This window comes from Typopeltis vanoorti, chromosome 22 (genome assembly GCF_054136105.1).
Source record: "Typopeltis vanoorti isolate ZY-2024b chromosome 22, IOZ_Tvanoo_1.0, whole genome shotgun sequence".
NCBI lineage: Eukaryota > Metazoa > Arthropoda > Arachnida > Uropygi > Thelyphonidae > Typopeltis > Typopeltis vanoorti.
In genome coordinates, this window is record NC_143570.1 from 26,310,487 (window position 1) to 26,325,548 (window position 15,062).

General features: G+C 35.4%; 1 protein-coding gene across 4 annotated transcripts in view; it reads right to left on the reverse strand.

Moving 5' to 3' along the window:
* LOC150094254 (uncharacterized) overlaps positions 1-15,062 on the reverse strand; it is a 266,325-nt gene that overhangs the window by 116,995 nt on the left and 134,268 nt on the right. The gene's annotated exons all lie outside the window — the stretch shown is intronic.

Here is a 15,062-nt window from a genome sequence, read left to right on the forward strand (position 1 = left end):
CGAAAATAAAAATCAACCAATGAGGTATAAGCTACGGAACATTCGACTGAAACGAAAACAAGAATCTCGTGCGTTGTGACTCAGTGACTGCAAATGCAAACTAAAATACCCTAGCAAGCAATTTAATAAACGACATGCAAATGTAATGAAAATATTTTTTTAAAAAAATGGCAACGTGCTGTATAAGCTACGAAACAGCATGCAACGAAAACAAGAATCCTATGCGCTGTGACTGCAACATTAACTAAAATATCCTAGCAAGTTTAATATTTAAATTTCGCTCTTCTTATTTTATTTTGTTTATTTCCTGTCGCCGTATTTTCATGTGATGTTTCCAGTGAAGGGGGTGGGAACAATCCTCTAACCTTAAAATTTTAGAAATCGCTCATCATTTTGACTCGTCAGATACTATATATATAACTAGTATTTACTCGGATTGTAGGCATTTTAAAACATTATTTTACTGACTAGGAACACAGAGATAAGGCAAAATAAAAACTTTAATTAAAACACAACTAGTTTCGTCGGGAGGCCTACTTCTTCAGGTGTACAAATTATCACAAACTGGAAAATAGCAAGATAAAACATGGAGTTCTCATAAAAAAGTTAGGAATAACAGCAGTCAAATATGTCGAAGTTTACCATTCTATCTGCTTCGTTAAATTGGATGTTCTTTATCTTCGAGACAAAATCAACCGAGTTTTTGATATATGAAAAGGATTTTCCTGTGAGATGTTTTAAGCAGGAAGCGAGATATTTCGAAAGATTGTAAGTAGGGGAGTCAATGCCTTCAACTATTGGTCTAAGAGGAGTGTTTTCTTTGTGGATCTTCGGAAAGCCATATAAACGGGGAATAAGTGGATGAAGATAGCGGAGCGATAGGCGGATATTTCTAGGTAATTCTGAGGTGGATTTGAGATTATTTTGAGATAATAGTGGTTTGATAATGGGTAGCCCGTTGTCTCCGGTGCTAGCCAACGTTTTTCTGGAAGATTCTGAGGAAAAAGGCCATTTCCTCAGCGATACTGAAACCCAAAATCTGGCTACGTTACTTGGACGACATTTTCCTAATTTGGGAGCACGGCCCAGAAAACTTACAAACCTTTCTGGATCATTTAAACAATTTTCATCAAAATATAAACTTCACATTCGAACCACAAGTTAATGATGTTTTAGCTTTTCTAGATATAAAACTTAATACAACAACGGATGGTCTCAAGATTTCTATCTTTAGAAAGCCAACACACACCGATAGATACCTACATGCTTCGTCTCACCAATACCCTTTATCAGAAATTAGAAATTATTTCCACACTAGCTCACCGGGCGAGATCCTTGTTGTCAGAAGAAGATGAACTTCAACAAGAACTTAGTTACCTCAAAAGGACTTTCTTAAATAGCGGTTACTCTCCTAAAAATATCTATAATCGTCTTAGTGTACGTAATGAAGATAACTCAAACCCAACAGCCTACATCTCCTTACCGTATATAAGTTCTCTTTCTCCTAAACTAGCGAAAATCCTGAAGAAATTTAATGTTAAAACATATTTGTTCACCTTTCCAAAACTCCGACCTTACGTCGGTTAACCTCAAGTAACACACAACCTTCTTCAGCTCCCAGGAGTATACAAAATCATTTGCAGTTGCGGCAAACCATTTTATGGCCAGGCAGAAAAGTCCATCTCTCTCTTTCTCTCTCCGCCTAGAAGAACACCAACGTGACATTTCTTATAACAGAGTCCGTGCTAGTGCCCTATCCAGCCACGTTTTATTCTCGGCCAATACCAATGTTGAAGGACGACAACATCAAACAGACTGGAACTCAACTTCAAACATCCATAAATGCTCCGATGAATTAGAAAGACGTATCTTGGAATCCAAAGAAATAGCTCTCAACCCTACCCATCTAAACAGCAATCTCAGTTACAGCCTGAATCGGCTGTAATCCAGTTTTGGCGCGCTCATGATATCATTCACACGCACAGTGCTTCACCGCTCGGACTCAATTTCAAACACAACTACTACTTGTTCTAGTCTAAACTCTGTTTTTGTCTAAAGTACAATATATTTTTAAGATGTTGTTTTCTCCATGGTACTGTATTCACCTGACGAAGTCGGCATTTCGGATGAAACTAGTAGTGAAACCTTATTAAATATCTCGTATTTTTACTCGGTGTTTAAGTCAGTTAATAATTATAAACACACACACACACACACATATATATATATATATATATATATATTATATTTCTGTAGCCACACGAGCCTCTAGTGCTATATAAAGGAATAGATATACCCACACCGTTCATCTGTAAGTATGAATTGAAACTTAATGGACTTTAAAATAAGTGAAGAAGAATGGCAAATCAGTAGCATATCCATTCGTGGTATTCAAAATTAACTGTTGGCAACACTATCAGTCGATGAAAGTCTGGAAACACCAGACTTAACCCAGAAAAGTACATGCAACCTCAGGAAATTAACAAGGGACTGAACGATACTTGGGACGTGTCGAGGGGTTGGCTGTCCGATGTGTAAACGATCAATCAAGAGTCGAAAGTCTATGAAATTTCAGGTTTTTAGTAGGACATCAAGTAAACAATTTCTTCGTCTCAATTTCTATGACAGAGTAGCTACACATAAACCAAACATCAACAGCACAGACTACACTGGCTTAAAAAAAAACATACTCATTAGTCTGCAGAAGGATGGAAGTCTATGATAGGAAGCGACCAATCATGCTATATCCTTTGATGGGCGAATGTGGATTTGGCTGATGCCTAAGAAACACCTTATTCCAGATGCATATCATACTGTGGTGATTGCACCTCTGCCACTATAGTATGTTGGCGGAGGTGTATATGTTATGTGACCGTTCTTGTTTTTTTTTCCCTTCCTTCTCATGGAGTGGGTAATACAAATTCTTCCTATATTGTGGCAGTTTTACAGAAAAGACTCGCGCCCTCTTCAAACAGGATAAAGCACCATGTTATACTACATGTGCTACTGCAGTCGAGTTTGAGGGAAATGACGTAGAAAATTTTGAATGGTCTCCACGGAATCCCGATCTAAATCCAAAACAGAACGCTTTTGTGACTGCAACATGAACTAAAATATCCTAGCAAGCAATTTAATATTTAAATTTCGCTATTCTTAGACTGCAACGCTAGATCAGTAGAACATGTACATGGTCATACTGAAGAAAGAATGTCCAAAATATCTGATTCGTCAGAAACTAGATAATAATAACTCAAAAGATGGAAAGTGTGATCAGAGTCAAAGTTCCGCCTGCGCGTTATTATTGAGGTGTGCGATGTATAATGTTGCCAATATTCATGACAATGAATATTGGCATTCCATTTCATTATTCATTGTCATGAATAATGAAATGGAACTAAAAGACGTCTTTGAATATATAGTTGAACGAATGTGGGGTATCGTAATTCTATGATGATAAAAATAATAACAGATTTCTATTCGAATTATCGTTCTGCAGAAAAAAAAATTAAATACAAGAGATTCTTATAAGTGCTGGACTAATTTATTTAACACAAACAGCAAGTCAATAATTTCTTTTTATCTAGCTGGATATCTAGATTTTTATCTATCTATATAATTACTATTAGTAGTAGTAAGAGACACCTCCAGGGAGTCGGGGACTCATCGAGGGGGCCACATACTACACGCACCAGCTATCATACTTATTCTTGAATTCATTCACGTTCACGCTGCTTGCACTGACAACATCCAATGGCAATCCATTCCAATCACGCACCACCTTGTGAGAGAAAAATTTAGCCCTAACCCTCTTCTTAGCGGCATTCATTCTATCTTTCTTGCTCCACCCCCCCTCCATAAAGTGAAAAATTCCATCAACTGAAATCCGGTATGATCCTTTCAGAAGTTTGCAAGTCTCAATCATATCATCCCTCTTTCTCCTGTTTGCTAGTGTCTGCAGTCTACAAATTCTCAATCTGTCTTCATAATCAGTATTTCACAATCCTGATATAATTTTTAACATTCTCCTTTGCAGTCTCTCCACTGTATCAGAATCGCAATGGAAACCAGGAGACTAGACCTGCACACAATAGTCCAAGTGAGATGTTATCAAGGCCTTGTAAAGAGGCAAAATAACATCCTTATCTTTTCATCATTGCAATTATCTTTTGAGTTATATTTGCAATGTTTACTACATGGCCCCTGAACTTCAACTTCCTATCTACTAAGACTCCAAGATCCGTAGCTTCACCAGTTTCTTCTAGCAAAATCCCACCAATATAATCCGACATTGGATATCTAATCACGCCGAAGTGAATGAGTTTACATTTACTGACATTCATTTTCCCATGCCCACAATTCCAACCTATTCAAATCATTCTGCAAATACTGCATATATATATATGGGGGGGGGGGTAGTATACTGCACAAATATGCATTCTCTGTATTAAGTGACTCTCTATATGTAATAATGATACGCGCTTAATATTTCTTAAAGCGACTTTATGTGCACAATGGACAACTGGAATATTAAAACAAGAGCTAACAAATTAGAGATGTGAAATGTTGGAAGCGGGGCCTCTTGGTGGATGACATCTTTTTTTCCTTTTTGTCAACTAGAGAATGGGACTCAAGACCCTTGTTCTTATTCATGGCCTATCCAAATTAAACAACGAATAGGTTCTATGATTTCATGCGTTAAAGTCTCTTACTGTGGTATGCTATGTTCAAAATCTTGCTGGCGCAGAGATTCTCTAATCTGCGAATGAAAATTTCATGGAAAGAAAATGTATGTCGAAAGACGCATACGCACACTTTTCCACCAACACACAAATAGATACTGAGCGATTGAACTGCATCTGGTCTACAGCTTTTCCTTATAACAATCTTGATGAGATCGCTCCACTGTTGGCAGTTATAGTTTTGGTTGTGTTCACTGTAATTACTTCCTGTGCAGCGGATAACGGAAACAACTTGAAATAGGTATATGGGAAGACGAAGAGAGCGATAAGAGAAGTCCTCCTTTGGCATTTAGAAGAAACTTACCACTGTTATACTACCGAGTCCTACAAAGTCATCGCCAATAGAAAATGTATTAGGGATGGATTGTTGTGAGCTAATGCTGTGATACGACAGCGCACACATTCGTAAATGAGATCATGGAACAGATTATCGCATAAGGATGTGTGGATCACTTTTCTTCCGCGCACAGCTCACAAACAGTACGAGCTTTATGGCAGAATTAATTTAAAGGAATGAAATATTCTTTGGGGGTGTATATTTCTTAGTATTTAGTGTGAAGATTTCACCTATCAAATCGCAATTCACAAAAAGTTTCAATTTGAAATACGATAATTTTCTAATCCTACCAATTAAATCTGTTCATAAATTAGGAACTTCTGCTAATTGTCTTTTTACAGCTGGATTAAGTCTCGGGTGATGGTAACATGTCATTCCTCCTACCTCCGGCTGCAGTAAAAAAGAAGTACAACTGACAGACATAAACCTTTCATTTAAAAATATGACCAGCAGATGACGGGCCACTTCCCATTAAAAACTTATAACAACATACAGTATTTAAATGGTAGGAAGAATTGTGACTATACTACATCGCAAACAGTTTATGTTATTTTATTAAGACAGTATTACAGAATTCCTTTTTTTGGATATGCAGTAGCAACTTTTAATTATAACCTTTTTTTTAATTAAAGTGCTCCGTTTTAAGAAGGGCAATTTAACTCATTAAATAATATCTAATGTGATAAAGTAACTGATATAGAGGAATCCACCCTAGTCGATGCAGCACCATCTCACTGGTGCACCCAACTGACGAAGTGCACCATATCACTCACAACTGGGGCCCCAGTTTCCACATAAGTAAACCCTTCTCCCCTCCCCCCACAAAATGCGCCCCTAAACACGATAATATATATTATTAATACATAACCCGGGTTTCCAAATTTATTTTCCCACGTCAAAACACACACCCCACGCTCCCTTCCTCCCCTCCTTTATAAACAACCTTAAGCAGGATCATGAAATTGGAAGACATCCTGGAATCAAAACAAGGTATGTACAAAATTTTTCCACCTCTTTTATTCTGCTATAATTGCCTTCTATACTCACCCATAATGCCCTAAAATATATATACCCCTTTTTTTGAGTAATAATAGCCAATGTATTTAAAATAACGGACACTCCTAAACAAAAACAGGCTATAATAGCCGTTATTATAATAATAGTGTTTAAGAGGAGTAGCATGGGAATTTCCCCAGAAACTATACCTAAATTGAGCTAGTTCTGTTCTTATCCTTCCTTTTCAATGTAACCAGCAAAGTGCGATTACTGACTTTTTATTTTATTTTATCACTTTATTGTATATAATCGGATAATTTGGTTAGTACCGCTTAAATATGACTTTTTTTTTTTTTTTTGCGCGCTGAAGGAATGAAGGCTGAACGCATTAACAGGTTTCAAAATGTAGATATTACAATACAATTGTAAAATCCGTTTTTTAGTATTCCCCACCCCTAGAGGAAGCATATAATTCTTCAAGTGAACCTCCAGAACTTATCTTGCATATCCGCATTCACGATGTTCGCAATTTTTCTTCTGATCATATAATCAAATTGAAACGAATTTACGGTAAATGTGGCAAAGGTGTGTCATTAAAAATAAAAAAAGTGCATATAATGCACGTCAATTATAACAAGAGTTCAAAACGGTCTTCTTACGGAAAATTTGTCATACTGCCTTGAAAATAAACATGAAATACAGCATTAAGTTTACCATTTCTGTTCCATTCAGGCTTACACGTATAACAACTACACCGTACGGGAATAATCCTTATTCCTGTAGTCACCTATGTCTGCATATTGCGTGTATTCTTCTAGTCGGTTTGCTTGCTCTGCGGGATGAAAAATCCGAGTTTCCAGGAGGGTAAAAAACTCTCCGCTCCTGAATGAGATCGGCTAACTCACCTTCAATGAAAAGCCCTGATAAACGTTCTTCACGTCTTAGGATTCAAAACCACCTCTTGCTAACCAAAGATGCATAGTCGAAATTGACTGAGCTACGAAGGTTCAATAAGTTTATAACTATAAATTCACACGTATGCCACAGTAATTAACTTTTTAATAATATGTAAATATTTCGTCTTATGATAACCAAGACGAAATATTTACATATTATTAAAAAGTTAATTATTGTGGCATACGTGTGAATTTATAGTTATGAATACTCCACAGGTTTCTCTATAGAAACAGGTTTCTCATACTAATAAACATGCTGTTTGCTTTAATTAAAACTTTTGATTTCAGAATGAATTCCAAAATTAGTCATTTACTCTGAACATTTATTTACAGTAAAACGTTCATTCTTCGAGCATGTTACTGTGAACAAACGTATCTACATAATGTGACGAAATGTATTGAAGTTTACCAATCGAGATCGTTATAATACTAGACGACCCATCATAATTATTATAGTAATTTAGTGAGCGCGATAATAAAAAAAAAAAAAATAAAAAAGACGGCAATTCCAGAGTGATAAAAGCATATTATTTCATGTTAACTTTCATTGCTCAACTGGTGTTGCAATCCCAATGGACAACTCATCCGTCAAACTGCAATATCAACGTTACAGAAGTGTATAAACATTCTGATTCTCTATAAACAGCAGGTCTGGTTTGCCAGGTATCAGGGTCACCGCTTTCAAATCGAAAGACTGGATTCGAATCCGTATTCTGTATGCAAATTTCACTGCTGTGAGACCATCAGCCTGTTTATCGAAGGCCTGAAGTTCTGTTTGGTTTATAACGGAGGATTTTCGGAGCATCTTATCTCAAGTACCTATCTGACATGTCTTGCTAACAAATCGATTATCACGTACGCCAAAGACCACCCATACGATTAAGAAGATTATTGTTATCTACTTCACACAGATATGAACACAGAACATATAACTTCATTCGCCATCTACAAGTTTTACTGTAAACAAACGAGCGATAATGAATATCAATCACTCCTCCACATGAGGGATTGATTGATGCTGATTATCAAATGCAGGATTACTACAAGTACTGATGTAGTAAGCCTACTAACAGCATGAAATCGGCTAATTTTCTTTCAGGACTATATTTTTATCGTTCTTTTTCTTTGTAAAATGAAAATCATTTTTGTTATTGGTGTTACTGGCCATTCAAACATACGTTTTTACTCAAAATGAAATTGCTTGAATTAACTAAACGAACTCAGAAAGAAATTCACCGTGTTAGAGCTGTAAATAGAGTTCACTTTAAAAAAAAAAAACGTCGCTATTAAGAATATTATCGGTTCAACATGAGATAAAGTATTTACATTTGTAGTTAAGAAATAAGTTTTAATTACTTTGAGTGCTAGAATTTACTGGCCAATTTATTGTAATACATATTTTCACATGAATTGTTGATCTGATACAAATGTTTGTTGATATATATCCATTGGAAAGTTTCAGTAATCACCATTGGGATCACTAGTTTGTAAATAAATGTTGCCGTGTTTTTTTTTTTTGTTTGTTTTTTTTAAACAACGTAGTGCAGACATTACCTTTCAAACTATCGAAATATTGCAGTCGTAAGAATACGACTGCTATTCAAGTATTCCTGAATAAATGGTATTGTACTGGAATTCTAAGATAAAGGATAAAAGGATGAACGATTAGTAAATATGAAGAAAATAGGAAGGCTGTGTTAGCTGTTCATGTGGTAATTTTGATCTAAAGATTTAAATAACGAGCGTTGGTTATAATACTTTTCTCTTTTAATAATGGGTTTCCCGCAGTTTTATCTACCTAATATATCATTCGGTTTATTATTATCAATATTTTATTTTATTTATAAAATAATATATGATGCAAAAATTAGTTCTTGCTGACGGCTTCAAATTAGTTTTAGATGGCTGTCTCATCAACCGCAGCAGATATGCTAGCATTAGTTCTTTCGTTCATATGTTTTTTTTGTTGTTGTTGTTTTTCCTTTTCGATTATTATCAGAGGCAAGGAGTGAACTGAATCCAATTATAAAATGGTCGACTGAGAATCTAGTAACTTGATTGAGCCGGGAGAGAGGGAAATATGTACATCTGTACTGACAAACAGAATAATAGACGAATGACGATGACGGTCTTCTTTAAATGACAGGATACAAAATTATTCTGGTCAGCAAGCTGAATAATATTATAATCTTACAAGTCGAGTTTATTCCATTACAAATATGATCCTATTGTCTGTAAATTTTTGAAAAAAAAGGACTGACGACTGATTGTGGTTAATATAGCACGAATGAGTGTAAAATTTCTATTAACTACATGTGTTTTCCAGTCAATTTGTAGGTTTTAAAGGGAAAACAAACTCGAGTTCTCGGGAGGAAAACGAGTTTTTCATTCCTCCCTGCTACTTCCGCATGAGCCCAGCTAACATTTAGATGAAATGATCTTATAATTCCGCAGTCCTAGACAAAAATTCGAACCCAGGTATTTGTTTACCGCAAAGGCTGAAGGTTTGTAAAATAGGTTATATAAATTTATGAGATTTATATTTGGGGGGTGGGGGAGAAAGAGCGATCAACTTTCACGTAAACAAATAATATCTTTAAGAAAGAGAATCGGTACTATTATTTGATTTCAAAACAGATACTATATATATGAACAAAATTTCAAACTAAGGGACATGTAAAAAGAAAAAAATTGTTAACTTTTCAAATTAATTTCCATACTGAAGTGACTGAAAAATAAGGGAATATTCAGGTTAAAATTGAGTACTAACAGAAACAGTTCAGTTAGGGAAAGAAATCAATAGCACGCTCTTATTCACAATGCCATTGAATTGTCTAAAAAGGCTGACTGATAAATCGTATTTTCTCAGACGATCTGTTTCAGAAAGTGAAGGAGGATCAGAAACCAAACTACAATATGAAACTCTTGAATAATTACACATAACAGTGAAGTTATGGTACTGGGTACAGTATATCATTCATTTATTACCTTACTGCACACCTACGTGATCAAATCTAAGTGGCCACATCAAGAGAGAAATCTTATAGTGCACGGCTGATAATTAACCATGGTTAAAGCTGGCTAACTCCAAAGCGAATTTTTTCCCCGTCTAGTGAAACAAGCAAACCGATCTGCAAATACACGCAATATACCAAAATAATAATATTATTATTATCAAAATAAATGAGCCTCCGTAGCTCAGTCGGTATAGAGGAAGCCCGTTGGTCGGAAAGACCTGGATTCGATTCCCGTCAAGACGTGAGGAACCTTTATCTGGTCTCTTTCGACTAAAGATAAGTTAGCTGGTCTAATACGGAGGTATGTCTAATAGGGCTTTTTCACCCAGAAATTCGGGTTTTTCATCCCCAGAACAGGCAAACCTGACCCGTGAACATAGAGCTAACCACCTTATCCTCGAGGCGGTCACGGTTTCAAATCGTAATAGACCATACATAATACGAACATAAAGGGCCAGGACTAATATACGTAAGAGGAAGAGGATAATAATAAATTCATTCCTTGTATTCGACTTCGGTTACACTTCCACTTGGTATTAAATAGGATGTCATATTCTCTACATACTCTACTTTTAGCCTTGAATTCCCTACAGACGGAATTCAAAGCTAAAAAACCATTATACGCTAATTAACCTTAGACTGTATTTCGATTCAGAATTGCGAAATTCTATAACTCACAAAATGCACAGTATCCGACAGAATAACTGTAATAACTTTGGTAAACTTACATTGATTGAAACACTGGTTTTCACTTGCAGATGTGGAAAATTTTGTAGAAATGTTAATGGTGTTCATATAAAGGGGTATCCCCTACTGCGTTACGCAGTGCTGTCACTTCGTCACAATGACACCATTCAAGTTGAGGAAGTGCTGCGTTGCTTTTGGCTTAGTGAATTAATTTCCAGTTACTGTAGAAAGGAATTGGGATCAACCGAAAGACGCAGCATAGCATAAACAGTCTAGCTTACAAAATTGAATTTTTGCAAATGATACAAGGAAATAATAAATCTAACCGGAATTATTAGCAGCGGAAATAGCGACTAGATACTGACGATATATTTCATGACCATGCTGCTTTCAGTGACGAGGCTACCCTTCACGTTTCTAGTAAGGTATGCCGATACATTTGTCGAATTTTTTTTTGATCCTTCTTCTTCTCTTTCAGCTTCGCGGAAATCACGGTTAAAGAAATCAAGTTACCTAAACAAACTGTAAAATTATGCAATTCTTCAGATATCGCGAAAATATTCCAGTATGGTGGAGTCCCACTGCATTACGAAAAAACCACCGAAAGCCTTCCTGAATGAACAGTTTCTAAACAGATAGATCGGGAAAGAGCCAATCGCATGGCATCTCGTCACAAAATATGAGCCTCCCCTCATCCATATTTCTTTTTCATGGGGTGAGTTAAAGGACATGCTCCGGTGATTCGTCAGACATATATATATACAGGAGACTAATTTTAAAGGAGACAGTTGTCTTCACCAAAATAGGTTTCAAAACGAAAATTAATCAATCTCACAAAAAATAAATAAACTGTAGTCCGAATTCATAATTTCCAGAATAGTGTAATCTTGAAAAAAAAATATTTGGTGAAAAATAAAACGAAACTCGAGTATTTCCAAGACATAGGCGGTCACAGTGTTTACAGATTTACCTCAGGGACGTGCAATTTAAAGAACCGGAAGCATTATTGCATACAATATAGTATTATCATAGCCGGGTAAGGTAAGCTCAGGTAAGCTGGTACGCATTTATTAGAAATCACCAATGTTAATGAAATCGACATCAAGTAAACAATTATCGAAGAGAGCATGGAATCTTATTTAAAAAAAAAAGAAAAAAGAAGTAGTAGTCTTTAGCGCCATCACATTATATAACCATCACAACATAAGCTTGCGTGGATGTGTATGCGCACCACTTATTTTATCGTTTGGATTATTATTATTATTTTTTTTTTGTATTATTATATGGCATAGGTACTTGGCTACCAGATATGTCCCGAATGCATTATTGGAAATACTAAATAAGCCATTCTAATGGCGTAATATTACACAAAAGAGACAGTAATACAGTTCCCATAATTCTGGAAACATCAACCATGAATTTGCAAGAAATTTGGGGAAAATAGCTAGTTCTGTCCTAGTCTTCTTGAATCCATGGTCAGACAGTGAAATCAGAGAAATGTCAATCCTAGTTATAAATAGATCGTGTGACAAGAAATCCCATCGGAACAAATAAAATAAAAAAAATAATAATTTAAAGAATCTTATGCAGTTAAACCTTATTTCAAAATGGAGAGGAACGAAAGAAGTAGTTACTCAGCAGGTTGGGTTGATTGTTTGGAATTATGGACGAACCTGCTTAAGCTATAGGGACAATGTATTATTTCTGCAATCTGGGTTTTCTTCTAGCCAGTTTGCTTGTTTTAGGGGATGACGAATCCTGAGTTTCAAAAAACTGAACTCTCCATATGGAATGGTTTAACTCACATTCAAATGAACTGAATCTTTATGCAAATTTTTCAATTGAAATTCGCATCCTACATGGAATTCAAACCCGACTAAATAAACGACTTTGTAACATCGTTAAGTACATAGTCGAGTCACTCAACAAATTTTCAGGATTCTTAGAGGAAATCATTTTGTCTGCTGACGCTCTTTATCCTCCTATTAAACTTTCAACCTAATCAGATAAAACTTGAAGGGGAGTTGCGCTTTCGCGTACCGTATATCTCTACAGGTCACATTGCCCAACCCATTCGACCAATTCGGAATATAGCTATTAGAAATTGTTTAAGATTCTCTAAAAAATGTAGCCCACTCGAGTTCTTAAGTGAAGGTGGACGGCTGTACAGTATGTCCTCTAGATACACTCAGCTGGACTAAAATGAAGGGATAAATTACAGAAATTACTTTATTTACAGATGGAAATCCCGTATATGTATCTTTAATAGTCAAACACTTTTAAGACCAAATTTGGAACATAGTTGTTTCTTACGCTGTCACGTCGCAAAACTACCAGGAAGAGAAGAACCTTAAGTTCCCCTGGAGATAGACTTCTAGAGGAGGGAAGAAAAAAAAAACTGCTCGCTGTTTTCGTATAAAGTGTCATCGTATAACCGATTTCGACAATTTATTCCTCGGTTGTTTTACTTACTTTAACTTAAAAAAATCGAGAATGTAAATTCCTCTCTGAAATTCGAACAATATCATAATAGCATTAAAAAACGATATCACTAATTATTAAAAGTATGTCAGTAAAGCAGTTGCTTTTAAATCGCAGCCAACTTTGTATTTTCAGCACGTGGCTCACTTTTTTTAAGAGTTTTTTCTGAGATTTTATTTGTATGAAAGAATAGAATTGGTAATGTTGCAAAAATATCATATAAAATATGAATTAAAAACATCGCATCTAGTTCGAAACTATTTTGGACAACAAATGTCATCTTGAATGGATCGCCTTCCTGTTTATTTTCTAGTTTATATTGGTTTGGTTTCGACATGCTTTAGTTTTATAAACAAAGGCAGAAAGGGATAGTCCATATGCCCCGAATTGCTAATAGAGATGGCAGTAACTCAATAACTTCAGTCTCTTAAAGGAAACATCAGTACGCACATGTATTACAAAAAAAAAAAAAAAAAAATCGTATACTTAAGAATGTATTTCTTCCCCCATTCTGAAGTTATTTTTTTATTTTTTGAAATAGTACATGGATTGATATTTTGATGCTAAATACTACGTCTATTTTTTTTTTTTTTTTTTGCTACATATTACAGCAACATTCACTGATAAAATTCTTGGTTACGTAAAATAACATCTGATTATTGGTTGTCAACATTCAGATTTTTTTGACTATATATACAGAACAGATTTATCACCTCCTCCTCCCTATGTCCTAGAACTTTTCCACATGTAAAGTTTTTTGTAGAACGCTAGTCTTAATTACAAAACACGAGAGGTCATTCAACTTATAGCAAACAGTTTAGTATACCAGCAGGTGAGGGAGACGAAACTTTTTAACGTTAGATTTTGAAAATGTGTTCTTTTTTTTTTCTTTCTTTAATTAAGAAAATATATCAGAAGGGAAGTTGTTCTTTCAAACGAGCAGTACGGAGAATATATTCTGAGAGTTTGGACTTAACTGTGAACGGGTAGTGATTAGCTGTATTAACAGAAGTAGACGGGAATCGCTGACAAATTCTGATGATCAGAGACTTTGGAAATATATATATATATAGACTAATGAAAGAGTGAAATGTGTCCGTGTGTGTGCATATTTATACATATCTGAGCACATATGCATTAATAATCAACCGGATTAGTTTCTTCTGTACCGAGTTAAGAATTTTCAGGCTGATCTTATGGATTAACATATGATATGAAAAGAGTATTCAGCGGTTGGACGTACTTGCGAACTGCACAGAATTATAGTTATTCGTGATGTCAGGGAGAAAAAAAAAAGTAGGACTTGTAATACATATGGAAAGATTCTGGGGGTCAGAGAAATTTTGTTTAGACTCGTACATTACAGAACATAACAAAAAGGGAGATTTAAAAATAATAAATAAAAATAAGTCACTTAAAATGATAGTGCCAGTATGGTTTCAAAAGATATCTTACAAAAAACTGTATACAAATTAGCATTCCATATTTCTGAAAGATTTCTTTTGCCACGCTTACTGCTAAATCGGCAAAGCGCGCGACAGATGCTATGAAAATATATCGCGCATGACACCAGACCAAGGTCAGTAGCACGCAGCAGAAAATTAATCATCACTTCTAGGATCAAACCAATTGTTATCTGCGGTGAAAAGTTGGGCTACTTCAACAATAGACGTAAAAATCAGTGGCGCAAGCAGTATTTCGGTCCTGATAGCGGTCATTTCAGGAACAAGATCAAGTTGTGCGTTTGGTGAATGATGAAAACATATGTAGCTCTCCACTAGGAACTGATTCCAGAAAAATGTACTATCACCGCCGATTTCTATTCTAACAACTAGAGCAAATGCTTTAT